Source organism: Callorhinus ursinus, unplaced genomic scaffold, assembly GCF_003265705.2.
Source record: "Callorhinus ursinus isolate GAN/ISIS: 27379988/994484 unplaced genomic scaffold, GSC_fseal_2.0 scaffold19, whole genome shotgun sequence".
Taxonomy (NCBI): domain Eukaryota; kingdom Metazoa; phylum Chordata; class Mammalia; order Carnivora; family Otariidae; genus Callorhinus; species Callorhinus ursinus.
In genome coordinates this window covers 31,420,627-31,437,489 of record NW_027397081.1, presented here as the reverse complement: position 1 = coordinate 31,437,489, position 16,863 = coordinate 31,420,627, and the positions used below count along the sequence as shown (strand labels likewise).

The 16,863-nt window shown below is 38.9% G+C and overlaps 1 pseudogene; it reads right to left on the bottom strand.

Moving 5' to 3' along the window:
• Window positions 1-13,388: 13,388 nt before the first annotated feature.
• On the bottom strand, window positions 13,389-14,801 carry LOC112840528 (glutathione reductase, mitochondrial pseudogene; annotated as a pseudogene).
• Window positions 14,802-16,863: the final 2,062 nt, after the last annotated feature.

Genomic DNA, 16,863 nt, shown 5'->3' with positions numbered 1-16,863 from the left:
AACCATGGGCTGCTGGGGACAGTGTATGAGGATGCTGTAGAGAGGGGCCCCATTACAGTGTCATCTCGGGTGCCATTTGGATACTGATCAATGTTCAACAAGGAAACATATGGCCTCCTGAGAGATTTTGCCTGATCTAATGGTCTCTTTGTCAAAGAACCCCATGCTTTCTGCTATCTCCACTGCTCAGTTTGGACTGATATTAAACATTCTAGAGAATGTGGCCAGGGGGTTAAACCATCTCTCTGTTTCATCGATTAAAAAAAATAAAATGTGGATTTTTCCTCTCAGTCTTCCTGGTTTGGAAATTCTCCCTGGTATAGTGCCTTAATACTTCCTGCCACATATCACTACTTGGTTTCTTAGGGAACCATTTACCCTGATATGCTGGGTTGTGATTTGATACCTGGAACCTTCACATGCTCCTTCATATCATTTGTTTTTTACAAACAGCTTTCTGGCCTGTTGACCTAGGTTCTCAGACCTGTTCCCGCCTCACAGGGCTCTTTGCCTTCACAATTGGGCTCACCCAGTCTGGGCTCCATGTGTTCATCCTCATTTGTCTAATTAATACACTAGAATATGACATGATTATATAACACTCATTTGTGGGGACCAGTGTACTTGTGCCCAGACACCTGAGATGGATGTCATTAATTCCCTTCTCCCAGAAACCTGGACTCAAAAGATTTGGTTAACCTCCCAGAAACACAGGGCTGTTACTGCAGGGACTGAGACTGCTCACTGAAAGGGCTTCCCCCCCGCCACGCTTTGGGCTCTCTCCTGTGGTGTTTGTTGTCCCCCATTTTCCCACAAAACCCAGTGCTGCAGAGTGCTGGACATAACCCTGCACTCACAGAAATCTCCAGCAAAACAAGACCCATGAAATCTTCTGGAGAGAGAGAACCATGATGGGAAGGATTCTTAAGTTCTTGGATTCAGGATATGTTTAGCTTCTTTTTTTTAAATAGTTTTTTTTTAAGATTTTTATTTATTTATTGAGAGAGAGAGAATGGTAGAGAGAGAGCATGAGAGGGAGGAAGGTCAGAGGGAGAAGCAGGCTCCCTGCTAAGCAGGGAGCCTGACGCGGGACTCAATCCTGGGACTCCAGGATCATGACCTGAGCCAAAGGCAGTTGCTTAACCAACTGAGCCCCCCAGGCACCCAGGATGTGTTTTTCTTCTTGCTAGAGATTCCTGACCTACAAACACTATCTTCTGCCCCATGATCTCTAACCCTGTGACCTTGAAATCAAGATGGGATTATAGGGGTCAAGCAAGGATAATAATTAGTTACCCAAGACCTGAGAAACAGATGTCAGTGGTAGAACATTTATTCTTTGGGGGCCTAAAGGTTTTCTGGCTTCATTCAAATGAAAATATTGTGGGTAGAAGTTACATTTTGTACCTTTACCAGCACAAACCTAAAACATGAGGGTTTAATGGGACATAGCTACAGAATTGTGTCCTGTAGCTGAGAGCAGGGTACTTCCTGAATAAAGTGCAAAGGAGAAGAACATTAACAAGCCTTCTGGACAATTTCATATGGAGCATCTGAGTCATGTCCACTATGGTTACCAGTAGCCATATGCTGCTATTGAAATGTGGCTATTGAGACAGTGTGTAAGTGATACACTGATATTGAAGACTTAGCAAGAAAAAAGAATAAAAATATCATGTTGATTATTTTTTGTATTGATTATCTGTTGAAATAATAGTTTGGCTATATTGGGTTAAGTGAACCATTTAAAAATTAATTTCATCTATTTCTTTCTACTTTTTAAAATGTGGCTACTAGAATATTTAAAATTATGTATGTGACTCACATAATATTTCTCTACTTCTACAGGACAATGCTCTTTTAAAAAATGCAGAGAAGAAATTCAAACAATAAATATCACCTGGTTTACCATTTTGCCTCATCCATCCATTGATCGTCTATGCCATCTATCCACCCACCTATCCATTAATCTACCCATTTACCTATCTTATTTACTTACCCATCAGCAATTCATCCATCCATCCATCCATCCATCCATCCATCCATCCATCTATTCAAATTAATACCTCATCTTGGAATAAGTCCAATGAAGAAAATTTTACTGAATTTAGCATTGACAGGGATATAAATGCCCAAATGAGAAACAAGAGGAGGAGGAAAAGGAAGAAGGATGCAACAAAAGCTGTCACTCAAGATATTCTTAATGGACTTTGTTTTCAGTATCATTCTCAACACCCCCCTTTTATTTATTTATTTTATTTTTTTGCCTGTTCTCTCTTGTAAACTGTACCAGCTTAGTGGAAGTTTGTGATAAGTGCAATTCCCAATGCCACTAAAGTTTCTAACAGTTACAAATGTATTAGTATCACATAAAATAAAACTTTGGCTATGGCTTAAACAGATAAAGTTTTATGTATTTTCTTAGCAGCTGCTGGTGTTGGTTCTAATGTCAGGGTAGTGGTCCTGTAATTTGACTGGCATTTTCCTCATACTTGTGGCCTCCTGTTTAGAATATGGCAGCTGTAGCTCCAGATGCCATATCTACATTCGAAGAAGGAATAAGAAAGAGTGGTGACCTCTGATTTAACTTTTTCTTTTTTTAAGGAAAAGAAAATCCTTCTGAGAAGCTACCAAAGTGTATACTTTACCCCACTAGCCAGAACTGTAAAAGAATATTGAGTTTTGATTCTCCATAGTTTGGCAGAAGATAAAATGTACACAGAAATCCCTGTTGGGTTGGTCAATAAATAGAATTTCACAGCATGGCAGCTGGGAGCTTGGATCTTAGGATTTCACTTGTATTCTTTCCTCCTCCTGCTAATGAATTACTGGCTTGTCCTCGGCAGTTCTATATGCTGTTACAAACATTTATTCCAATGAATAAGATTGTTGTCCTTCATCTCAGATTGATGAAGACTTCCTATCTAATTGTGTTATTGAGAAGCAGCATGACCCAATAGAAACTACAACATGTAGAGGATCATGTGACCTGGTTCTATGTCAAATTTAGATTTATATTTCCAATTGTTTGGTCCTTCACCTTAGCTCTATCCGCAAAATTGAAATAATAGTACCTATTCCCCTTTACCACATAGAATTTTGTGAGGTATACTTTAGTCATTTGGGAGGTTCCATATGAGCTATATCAACTATAGTAATACTAAAATATCATTAAAATATCACACACAAATATTTATGTAGCACTTTAGGGGGGTTAAAACTAGCTTTAATAAACATTACCTCATGTGAGCCCTGTTTAGCCACTGTGGGCTTATCAGACTAAGAAATTATCTTGGATTTAAGTTATATGTAAGGTACTAATTTTTCTTGCCTAATTATTATAATAATTCCTATAAGCATATTCAAATAACTATAATGTTATTTTTATACATATCATCTTTTATAGCAGTTTGTATCTCACATACCACATCCATACAGAGTTTCCAACTGTATTTTCTTTCTTTCTCCTATTTTGAGTCTCTCTCATTCTCTAGCCATAATTCCCAGGGCAATAATTTATTTCTCCCCCGTCTTCACCCCCACCTACCTCCTGCTGGTACAGTGACTGCAGAGGAAGGAGTCTGCCAGCCAAAGAGACAAAACTTGGTGAGACAAAAGCCCTGACTCCCTCCTGGGGAGTGCTCAAGTCTGAGTTCATGTCTGTGAGCAGTTCCAATGACCAGATGCTGATCAAGGGACTGCTGACCTGGCAGTGGGGAAGGAGAGCTCAACTCCAGCAGCTGGGGCTCAGTAGACTCTGCTTAGGTCAACAAGCCCAGCCTAAACTTGCACACCCAAAAGGCACAGCAAACACTCTGATGTCAGCCACTATACAGCCACTGTGGCTAGAGAATGACTATGGAGAAAATCTGTGAAATGAAGTTGGAGTGGAAGGGAATGACCACACTCTGTGCAGTGCATCCCACATCAGGTGCATCATTCAGGGTTCTACAGAGAAACAGAACCAGCAGGATACACATACATATGCATAATAACATACAAATAATGCATATACATATATATGTATTTATATATACACATATACATACAGAAAGAGGAGGGAGTAGAAATTTATTCAAGGCTCATTTGTCATGTGATTGTGGGACTGGTAAGGCCAAAATTTTTAGGACAAGGTTGCAGACTGGAAACTCAGACAGGAACTAATGCTTCAGTTTTGAGGCAGAATTGCTTCATCTACAGAAAACCTCAGTTTTTTTCTTAAGGCCTGTCAACTAATTAGATGAGGTACACCCACATTATCAAGGATAATCTCTTTTAGATAAAGTCAATTGATTGTAGAGGTTAACCACATCTTCAAAATACCTTCACAGCAATATCTACATTATTATAGCCTAGCCAAGTTGACACACAAAACTAAGCATCACACCTGGGTAAGAGTTTTGGACTTTATTTGAAGGGCAATAAGCTACATACTTTCCTCAAGCAGAAAAGTGATGTGGTCTAATAATGGTTTTTAAAGACCAGTCTGACATTTGAGTAGCGGTATTGTGGACACAGGGAGAACAGTTGGGAGGCTTTGGTAAGGTCTTTGTGTAATATCTAGGGTAGAGATGATTGTGGCTTGATGTAGACAAATTTAGACATGTTTTGGAGGTAAACTTGACAGGACTTGGGGGTAAATTTCAAATAAGGGATAGAAAAAGGAAGGTGTCAAGTATATCTTGTATATATAGGACTCAAGCAACTGGTTGGAAATTTACTAAGATAACAAAGACTACATGAGAACAGGTTGATGAAAGGAAGGCATTTGGAAGATATTTTTTAGGGGGCAATCAGTAAACTATTGAAGTGAAGCTGTCAGGTGGAACAGTCTGCTTGCTGTTCAGATGAGAGGTCTACATTGGAGGTGTGGATCTGGGTGTTGTTAGCACATGGATGGTCTAGATGTCATGGTGGAGGTAAACTCACCTAGGGAGAGGTATGGTGTGGGATGTGGCTGAATGGCTGTGCTCCCAAGAATGTTTTACATGCCCAAGCTGTCCTTAGAGAGCCTGGTATCCCTTCTGACCTTCAAATAGGATTTTGATTGCTGTGCTCTCATTGGTCTCAGCTCTGGAGTTCTTACCTGGATGGGTATTATGCTGATTTAGCTTGATCTTCCAATTGGCAGGAAGGTAATGAGACAGAATACACAGTAGAAAACTATTGTTATCAATGCTTATAGCCTGTATCCTGTTCCAATATTGTATTAAAAATCGTATCTCAGGGCAGCTTGGCAGTAGGACATATTAATCACATTTACCATGCTACGTTCAGATCAGGGCAATCATATTTATGATTTAAAAATTGCACACTGAATAATATCACATGTAATTCATATCTCTTGTTTTTCTAGGTCCTTATATTATTGCCTCTAATTAGCAATGACAGAAAATAATATTTTTTAAATAAGATAAAATTAGTTACAGATATAGTTAAAACTTGATATTGATATTAGGCTTTCTATCTTTAACTGTTTGATTAATCTGTATGGTGTCATTGAGCCAGAATAATCCCATCTTCCCCTCTTGTTAGATACAGGACATTTCTGGTAGCAAACGACTTCCATGCTTTCTCAGTGTTTTTTCCCTGTAGAGCCCAAATCACTGAGTTTGTTCAGAAGTAACCTGCAAGTCTCACTCCTACCTGACTCTACATAGAGCACACTATTCCATTCTTCATGTACAGTAGCATATATCATAACATTAAAAACTATCTAATTATGCTGTGAATTTTTGTTCATTGTTCTGGACCAACATGGATGCAACAGTTTTTAAATTTATCCTAGAATTTAGAGCCTCCATTTTTTATTGCATCTTGTTAATTTCCTTTTTGATTTTGACTTGGTTAGATTTTAGTTCTTTTATTTCTCCAGAAAGGGATTCTCTAGTGCCTTCTATGCTTTTGTCAAGCACAGCTAGAAACTTTATAATCATTATTCTGAGCTCTAGTTCCAACATCTTACTTATGTCTATACCAATTAGGTCTAGACATAATTTTCTATTTTCTTTTCCATTTCTTATCTTTTAGATCTACATACACTCAACAACAAACACCTATTAAACATACTATTATTTAAATTCAACTCATCAAGCAAATTTGATAGATATAATGCATCAAATCCTCATAGTTGAAGCAAGATTTTTTTCTTTCACTTGCCTTGCCCTAATAACTCATGGCTGTATGTGGTCTCTTTCTTCACACTTAAGAGGACCTGATGTATATAGTTGATAATTTATAATATTAAAAACTTAAATACTCTCTCTCACATAATAACTAGGTTTGTGTATGTTTGGGTTTGACATTGTACCTTTTAGAACCTCCATTTCTTTATCAGTAAAATAAGATATTTGGCCTGAATCCACAGCTTTTATCCAGAGCATCCATCAGAATCTTCTGCTGCACTTTGTAAATGTACCACTGCCCTGAACTACCACCAGAAATTTGAATTTTGTGAGATTGGAGTAGGTCCTGGGCATAAATATATTAATAAATTTCCACAGGTGATTCTGATGCCTACCTAGGTTCAAAACATTGGTCTAGATCTGTGGCTGCATTTCATAATGCCCTGAAAAGTTTTTAAAAATATTATTCTGCAGGATTATCACCAAGATGGCAGAGGAGTAGGAGACCTTAGTTCCTTCTGGTCCTAGGAATTCAGCTATATAGCTATCAAGTAATTCTGAACACCTGCAAATTCAACCAGAGATCTAAGAATAGTTGCAACTCTATAAATAGAAAAGCAACCACTTTCTACTGGGAAGACGGAAAAACTCACTTCAAAAAAGAGAGTAAGAGGTCGTACTGACTGCCAGGGACCTAATTGGTATAGACGTGAGATGTTGGAACTAGAGCTCAGAATAATGATTATAAAGATGCTAGCTGCACTTGAAAAAATCATAGAAGGCACTAGAGAATCCTTTTCTGGAGAAATAAAAGAACTAAAATCTAACCAAGTCAAAATCAAAAAGGAAATTAACAAGATGCAATAAAAAATGGAGGCTCTAACTGCTAGGATAAATGAGGCAGAAGAGAGAATTAGTGATATAGAAGACAAAATTATGGAGAATAAAGTAGCTGAGAAAAAGAGATAAACAACTACTGGATTATGAGGGGAGAATTTGAGAGATAAGTGATACCAAAAGGCAAAACAATATTAGAATAATTGGGTTCCCAGAAGAAAAGGAAAGAGAGAGAAAGTCAGAAGGTATATTGGAGCAAATTATAGTGGATAACTTCCCTAATCTGGAGAAAGAAACAGGTATCCAAGTCCAGGAGGAACAGAGAACCCCCCTCAAAATCAATAAAAATAGGTCAAGACCCCAACATATAATAGTGAAACTTGCAAATCTCAGAGACAAAGAGTAATCCTGAAAGCAGCTCGTAACAAGTGGTCCATAACCTACAAGCGTAGAAACATTAGATTGGCAGCAAACCTAGCCACAGAGACCTGGCAGGCCAGAAAGGACTGACATGATATATTCAGGATGCTAAATGAGAAAAATATGCAGTCAAGAATACTTTATCCAGCTAGGATGTCATTCAAAATAAAAGGAGCGAGAGAAAAGCTTCCAGGAAAAACAGAAACTAAAAGAATGTGTGATCAACCAGCCCTGCAAGAAATATTAAAGGGGATTGTTTAAGCAAAGAGAGAGCCCAAAAGTAAGATAGGCCAGAAAGGAGCAGAGCCCTTCTACAGAAGCAGTAAATTACAGGTAATACAATGGCACTAAATTCATATCTTTCAATAGTTACTCTGAATGTAAATGGGCTAAATGCCCCAATCAAAAGACACAGGGTATCAGATTGGATAAAGCAAGACCCATTGATATGCTGTCTGCAAGAGACTCATTTTAGATCCAAAGACACCTCCAGATTGAAAGTGAGGGGGTGGAAAACCATTTATTATGCTAATGGACATCAAAAGAAAGCTGGAGTAGCAATCCTTATATCAGACAAAATAGATTTTAAACCAAAGACTATGATAAGAGATGAGGAAGGACACTATATCATAATTAAAGGGTCTATCCCCTCACTGCAATGGACAGATCATCTAAGCAGAAGATCAACAAAGAAACAAAGACTTTGAATGACACACTGGACCAGATGGACATAACAGATATATATTGAACTTTCCACCCTAAAACAACAGAAAACTCATTCTTCCTGAGTGTATACAGAACATTCTCCAAAATAGATAACATACTGGGTCACAAATCAGGTCTCAACAGGTATCAGAAGATTGGGATCATTTCATGCATATATTTGGACCACAATGCTTTGAAACTGGACAAGAGGAAATTTGAAAGGAACTCAAATAGATGGAGGCCAAAGAGCATCCTGCTAAGGAATGAATGGGTCAACCAGGAAATTAAACAGGAATTTAAAAAATTAATGGAAACAAATGAAAATGAAAACACCACTGTTCAAAACCTTTGGGATGCAGCACGGCCATCCTAAGAGGGAAGTATATAGCAATATAAGTCTTTCTCAAGAAACAAGAAAGTCCTCAAATACACAAACTAACCTTACACCTAAAGGAGCTGGAAAAATAACAGGAAATAAAGCCTAAACTCAACAGGAGAAGAGAAATAATAAAGATCAGAGCAGAAATCAATGAAATAAAAACCAAAAGAACAGTAGAACAAATGAACAAAACTAGAAACTTGTTCTTTGAAAGAATTAATAAGATTGATAAACCCCTGGTCAGACTTATCCAAAAGAAAACAGAAAGAACCCAAATAAATAAAATCATGAATGAAAGAGAGATCACAACACCAAAGAAATACAAACAATTATAAGAGAATATTATGAGCAACTATATGCCAACAAATTAGGCAATCTGGAGGAAATGGATGCATTCTCAGAGATGTATAAACTACCAAGTTGAAACAGAAAAATACAGAGAACCTGAACAGACCCATAACTAGCAAGGAAATTGAAGAAGTAATAAAAAATCTCCCAACAAACAAGAGTCCAGGGCAGGAAGACTTCCCAGTGGAATTCTACCAAACATTTAAAGAAGAATTAATAGTTATTCTACTGAAGCTGTTTCAAAAAATAGAAACAGAAGGAAAACTTCCAAACTCATTTTATGAGGCCAACATTACCTTTTTCCCCAAAACAAAGACCCCACCAAAATGGAGAATTACAGACCAATATAAAAGCCCACAGTGAATATCATTCTCAATGGGGAAAAGCTGAGAGCTTTTCCCTAAGGTCAGGAATATGGCAGGAACGTCCACTCTCACCACTGTTGTTCAACAAAGTACTCTAAGTCCTAGCCTCAGGCAACAGAAAGAAATAAAAGGCATCTGAATCAGCAAAGAAGTCAAACTCTCACTCTTTGCAAATGACATGATACTCTATGTGGAAAACCCAAAAGACTCCACCCCAAAACTGCTAGAACTCATACCACAATTCAGCAATGTGGCAGGATATAAAATAATCAAAGCAAATAAAGCAGTTGCATTTCCAAACACTAACAATGAGACAGAAGAAAGAGAAATTAAGGAATTAATCCCATTTACAATTGTACCCAAAACCATAAGATATATAGGAATAAACCTAACCAAAGAGGCAAAGGATCTGTACTCAGAAAAAAAACTATAGAACACTCATGAAAGAAACTGAGGAAGACACAAAGAAATGGAAAAATGTTCCATGTTCATGGATTGGAAGAACAAATATTGTTAAAAAGTCTATGCTACCTATAGCAATCCCTATCAAAATACCATCAACTTTTTTTCACAGAGGGGGAACAAATAATTCTAAAATTTGTATGGAACCAGAAAAGACCTCGAATCTCCAAGGAAATGTTGAAAAAGAAAACTCAAACTGGTAGCATCAAAATTCTGGATTTCAAGCTCTATTACTAAGCTGTAATCATAAAGACTGGCACAAAAACAGACACATATATCAATGAAATAGAATAGAGAATCCAGAAATGGACCCTCAAGTGTATGGTCAACTAAACTTTGACAAAGCAGGAATGAATATCCAATGGAAAAAAGATTGTGTCTTCAACAAATGGTGTTGGGAAAATTGGACAACCACATGCAGAAGAATGAAACTGAACCATTCTCTTACACCATACACAAAGATAAACTCTAAATGGGTGAAAGACCTCAATGTGAGATAGGAATCCATCAAAATCCTAGAGGAGAACACAGGTAGCAACCTCTGTGACCTTGGCCATAGCAACTTCTTGCTAGATACATCTCCAAAGAGAAGGGAAACAAAGGCAAAAATGAACTACTGAAACTTCACCAAGATCAAAAGCTTTTTCACAGCAAAGGAAACAGCTGACAAAACCAAAAGACAACCTACAGAATGGAAAAAATATTTGTAAATTACATATAAGATAAAAGGCTAGTATCCATGATCTATAAAGAACTTATTAAATTCAACACTCAAATAACAAATAATCCAATCAAGAAATGGGCAGACACTTCTCCAAAGAAGACATACAAATGACCAACAGACACATGAAAAAATATTCCACATCACTTGGCATCAGGGAAATACAAATCAAGACCACAATGAGATACCACCTCACACCAGTCAGAATGGCTAAAATTGACAAGTCAGGAAATGACAGATGTTCATGAGAATGTGGAAAAAGGGGAACCCTCTCACATTGTTGGTGGGAATGAAAGCTGGTATAGCCACTCTGGAAAACAGTATGGAGGTTCCTCAAGAAGTTAAAAATAGAGCTACCTTATGACCCAGCAATTGCACTACTGGATATTTATCCCAAAGATACATATGTAGTGATCCGAAGGGGCACCTGCACTCCAATGTTCATAGCAGCAATGTCCACAATAGCTAAACCGTGGAAAGAGCTGAGATGTCCTTTGACAGTTGAATGGATAAAGAAGATGTGGTATGTATATACAGTAGAATATTACTCAGCCATCAGAAAGGATGAATACTTACAATTTACATTGAAGTGGTTGGAACTGGAGGGCATTTTGCTGAGTGAAATAAGTCAATCAGAGAAAGACAATTATATGGTTTCGCTTATATGTGGCATAAAGAAACAGCACAGAGTATCATAGGGGAAGGGAGGGAAAACTGAATGGGAAGTCATCAGAGAGGGAGAAAAACCATGAGAGACTGAACTATAGGAAACAAACTGAGGGCTGCTGGAACGGAGGGAGGTGGGGGAATGAGCAATGGGTATTATATAGTACTGATGAATCACTGACCACTATCTCTGAAACTAATAAAACATGTGTTAATTAATTGAATTTAAATAAAAAATGGAAAAATGTTAATCTGTAGGTCTCACTACAGACTAATTAAATCAAAATCTCTGAGGGGACTAATTTTTTTTTTGTGTTTGCTCCATTTACATTTTATTTATTTTTTATTTTTTTTTATTTATTTTTTTATTATGTTAGTCACCATATAGTACATCATTAGTTTTTGATGTAGTGTTCCATGATTTATTGTTTGTGTACAACACCCAGTGCTCCATGGAAATACATGCCCTCCTTAATACCCATCACTGGTATAACCCATCCCCCCCATCCCCCTTCCCTCTAAAACTCTCAGTTTGTTTGTCAGAGTCCATAGTCTCTCATGGTTCATTTCCCCCTCCTCATTTGCCCCTTCCTTCTCCTAATGTCGTCCATGCCATTCCTTATGTTCCACAGATAGGTGAAACCATATGATAATTGACGTTCTCTGCTTGACTTATTTCACTTAGCATAATCTCCTCCAGTTCCATCCATGTTGATGCAAAAGTTGGGTATTCATCCTTACTGATGGCTGAGTAATATTCCATTGTATAGGATGCTTGGGTGGCTCAGTCATTAAGCATCTGCCTGTGGTTCAGGTCATGATCCCAGGGTCCTGGGATTGAGCCCCACATCGGGCTCCCTGCTTGGCGGGAAGGCTGCTTCTCCCTCTAACACTCCCCCCTGCTTGTGTTCCTGCTCTTGCTATCTCTCTCTCTCTCTGTCAAATAAATAAATAAAATCTTTAAAAAAATATTCCATTGTATATATGGACCACATCTTCTTTATCCATTTTTCTGTTGAAGGGCATCTTGGCTCTTTCCACAGTTTGGCTATGGTAGACATTGCTGCTGTGAACATTGGAGTGCATGTGGCTCTTCTTTTCACTATATCTGCATCTTTGAGGTAAATGCCCAGTAGTGCAATTGCTGGGTCATAGGGTAGCTCTATTTTTAACTTTTTGAGGAAACTCCACACTGTTTTCCAAAGTGGCTGTATACCAACTTGCATTCCCACCAACATTGTAAGAGGGTTTCCCTTTCTCCACAACCTCTCTAACTTTGTTGTTTCTTACATTGTCAATTTTAGCCATTCTGACTGGTGTAAGGTGGTATCTCAATGTGGTTTGATTTGAATTTCCCTGATGGCTAATGATGATGTACATATTTTCACATGTCTGTTATCCATTTTTTATGTCTTCTTTGGAGTCTGAGGGTACTCATACTTTAATATTTTTTAAATTGCCCCAGGTAATTCCAATATGTGGTTAAAGTTGAGAACTAGTGGTCAAAATCACTGTTATTATTATCATTAGAGTAGATAAATACTGAAAATCAGAATAAGCATTTAGAAACTTTATAACAATTTGAAATTGCTGCTCCATCCAAGTGATCAGGATAATTTCCTCTTTATTATCTGCTATTTTTTTTTGTAAGAAGAAAAGGCTATGATTTTATTTTCACATTTTTAGAAATAGTTTTCAGGAAAAAAATGACAAGAACACATAAAAAACTTGAAATCATTCATTGAACTATGATCTCTCAGCAGAGGAAGAGACTTTGAATTCCTCTCCTTCTGAAAGCAGAAATCACTTCCAAAATGTCCCTCACTTGTGTAAATCTGTCCCAAGTTTGATGTCTTCACCTCATAAAAGGAACATTATTTTTAATCATTTAAAGGAAAAGAAATAAAATAGGGAAGGCGGGTCTCTCATGTCATACGCTTTTGGAGAAAGGTCACATCTCTGAAACAACTTTGCAATATGCAGAGCCTATAAAAATTAGCAAGCGATATTCATTCAAGTACCTTACTGTACTTCATATAGTTTTATAGCTGGGATGAGGTTCAAACAAAAACAAAACAGAACAAAATAAAAAAAAGCTAGCACTGAGCTGTTAATAAAAAAAGAAATAAAAAGAAAAGAAAACCCAACTTTAAAATATCGATTACTGTGAGGTGCAATCAATTGAAAATTAACCCTGGATGACAAAACAACTTTCTAATTACATAAATAAGTCCTATTACGCACTGAAAATTTCCACTATCAGAATATCCTGATTACATTAAAGAAATACGTAAAATGGGAATGGTAAGTAAACATGGTAACTTGATTCTTTTTGGGTCTCTTGGTCCAGCTGCCCTCCATAAGAGTCTCTGGGTTTTCAACAAAGCATGACCAGTTCTTCTGAAGAGGTAGGGTGAATAGCAACTGTGTTGTCAAAGTCAGCTTTTGTTGCTCCCATTTTAACTGCAACAGCAAAACCCTGCAGCATTTCATCACACCCGATTCCTTGCACATGGATCCCAACCACCCTTTCCTCTGCGGTGGCACAAACCATTTTCATCACACATTTTGTTTTCCTTTTGGTAACCGGGTGATACATTGGGGTAAAGGTGGTTGAATAGCTATGGCTCCTGGAGTAAGAAGAGCTTTTCCACACATGTCCCCAACTGCATAGATGCCTTTTACGCTGGTACTCTGGAATTCATCTACTATGATATGACCTTTGTCATGAGTTTGAATCCCCACTTTGTTTAAATTCAGACCACTGGAGTTTGGGTCCTGCCCAATGGCGCATACCAGGCAGTCAACATCTGGAATCGCGTGGTCAAGGTGGGTTTCCTACCAGGAACTGAAGTAATCATGCACAGTTCCAAGCCTGAGGAAGTCTTTTTAACTTCCTTGACCTGTGAGTACTTCAGGACCTCTATGCCAGAATTCTCCAGCTCTTCAGTGCAGTTTGAACTGATAATTGAATCAAAATTTCTAAGTACCTTATCAAGCCGTTATCATTAGTGATGTCTTTGAACCCAGAGCAGAAAGAATCCCAGCTATTGCTACAACAGTGTAGCCTGCACCAACAATGACACTGCGGCCAGGCAATTCTTCCAGCTGGGAAAATCTATCACTGGTTATTCCTGGGTTGGCACCGGGGATCTGGCTCTCCTGAGGACATGAGGGCATGCCACCTATGGCAATCAGGATGTGAGGAGCAGTGTATTTGTTCCCATTGACCTCTACTGTGGGCTCAAGATCACACGTGAATGATGCGTGGCTCTGGATGATTTCTATATGGGACTTGGTTAGATTATTTTGATAGATGGTATTCAGGCAGCTCACAGGCATCACGCTTTTCCTTTATAATGTGCCAGTTGAATTTATTCTTACAACTTTTAAAGCCATAATCAACGTGATCGTGCATGAATTCAGAGCGGAGAGTTGTGTTCCACATTACCTTTTTGGGTACACATCCAACATCCATGCATGTGCCGCCCAGCTTGTGGCTCTCCACCACGGTGGCCCTAGCGCCCAGCTTGGCCACCCTGTGCGCGCTGGCCAGACAGCCCGAGCACCCCCATCACCAGGTGGACTTAAGGGGCCACGATGCGGCGGCGGGCGGAGGGCGCTGTGGCTGCGGCTCCCGCCTTCACGCCATGGAACCATAGAGGGCGCGGGTGGACGCTCGCGGAGGCAATGGGAAGCTGGGGAAGGCGCGCGCAGCCCGCCGCTAGCTCCGGCCGGGAGCTGGCGCTCAGAGCCTGGGGCAGCAGGGCCATGCCCGCAGAAGTTTATTGCCTACTATTTTTCAAATATTCCTTTATATTTTCTTTTATTTTGGTTTTGCTTTCTTCTTATTCTTTTGCTTCTTTTGGTGTTTTTTTTTCTTCTTAAAATATGTTTATGGTATTTTACAGTCCACAACAGATTGGGAATTAATATAAACATACAGACAAGCAACCAAACAAGCAAAGCTTGATTCCTCGATAGTTGGGAATGCTGGTACAGATAACCTCCGAGCCCCTCAGAGACTTGGGGACCACTGCTGTGGATAACTTCTGAGTCTCCTCGGAGAGTTGGCGATCGCTGCTTTTGATAATCTCTAAACCCTCTCATATACTTGGATACTGCTGGGGTAGGTAGATAAACTCTTAGCTCCTGTACACTTTTCTGATCCTGTGGCTGTTCAGTGTTGATGACAAGTTCCACACAGTAAGAAAATCAGGGATGAGATGTACAGAATGCAGGTGATGCTGGCTCAGCCCATGCAGCTTGAGGCTCCTCCACACAGTATATAGCCTACACTTGGTATAATAGTTCCTGATTTTGTTTTGGGAAAAGAACCTTTATCTAAGAACCTTCATCATCTTTCAGCCAAGAAAAGAAACCTCACCCGTCTCAGCCAAGTAATGAGCATGTGAGCAAATCTGGCCAAGCAGATATTCTTACCCTAAAATGTGAACCTAGAGCTTGAAATAATTGGAGTTTATATGTTGTGAATATAGAATACCTTGAAGATATGGTCATTGGCTCCTGAGACCCACATTACTGGGACCACTCCTCTTATTCTTATGCTTTAGGAATCCGGGTCTCTGGATTTTTCATTATATGAGTTCCCCTATATCTTTCCAAAGTCTTTTTGTTATCTACAACTGAAAAGACTTAAATGATATTCTCTGCTTACAATGTATAAATTCCAATAGTATGTTCAGTCATACATTAAATAAGGACAATTTGGTTTTATGTATCCTTTATAAAAGGAGCTCCAGGGCCTAAGAAATATGTCTAGTATATACCCCGTTCATAGGTGGCCTGATTTTCCTTACAGAAGTGATTAGAGGAGGCTTTTGATGGGTGACTAAATGACATTTCCTGCCCAGCCTAAAAATGCTTCTTGGAAGAATGCTCCAGGGGCCATTGCAAAGCCAGCAGGGTTGAGATCTTTCTTTTACTTTCTCTAGATATATGCTCACTTCTGTATCCCTACATTTCCTATCTCCTCAGCAACATCCTCCCATCCCTCTGATAGGAATTTATGTGTCAGGCTTTCCTTAGTCTTTCTAATTTCTAAGATGACAAATAGCCATTCTCAGTGATGGGTCCAAGCTTGAGTAATGAGTGAGAATAGCAACTTGATAACTTAGCTGAGGCTCTATACTGTAATCAAGAGGAGTGGTCCCACAGTGGAATTTTAAGCATCAATGCTAGTATGAGCCTACCTCTAAGAGGAGCTTGACTACTTCCATCTCTCCCTTTTTCTCATATTCTGTTCCAATCTTAGCAAATGTTATACTGCTCAAGATGAGTCAGAATGAAGAGCAGGACAATCCCAGCTCCAGGCCAATGGTTTCCAGATTTCATCCGCATAGCATCTGCCTGGGGAAGGATAAATCTTTAAAATACAGATCTCAGGCCCCACCCCCGGAGGGTCTAATCCTGTAGGCCTGGGGTGGGGCTTGAGAACTTGCATGTCTAACAGGTTCCCACTGAAGCCAATGTGAACTTGAGGCCAGACCACACTTTAGAACACTTACTCTAAGTCAGTGATTGGGTAGTCTGTCTAGATGTAGAGTTTCCAGAAGTCACAGAGGTAGGTGTGGCCCCTGATTTCTTTCTCACCTACCCACATGGCTTAAGTGGTAAGTACTCAAGGACCAACCATTTCTTCCTCTCTTTGGCTGTTTTCTCTTCCTCTAAATGACAACCAGATATATGATTAATAGCTCAGCCCTGACATTTTTTTTTTCTCCAGTGGTGGGCATTGGCTAGTTATAAGGTCTGAAGATGTGTATGGGTAAAGGTTATTTGATTCTATGCTCTAATATGCCCCAAGACTAAACA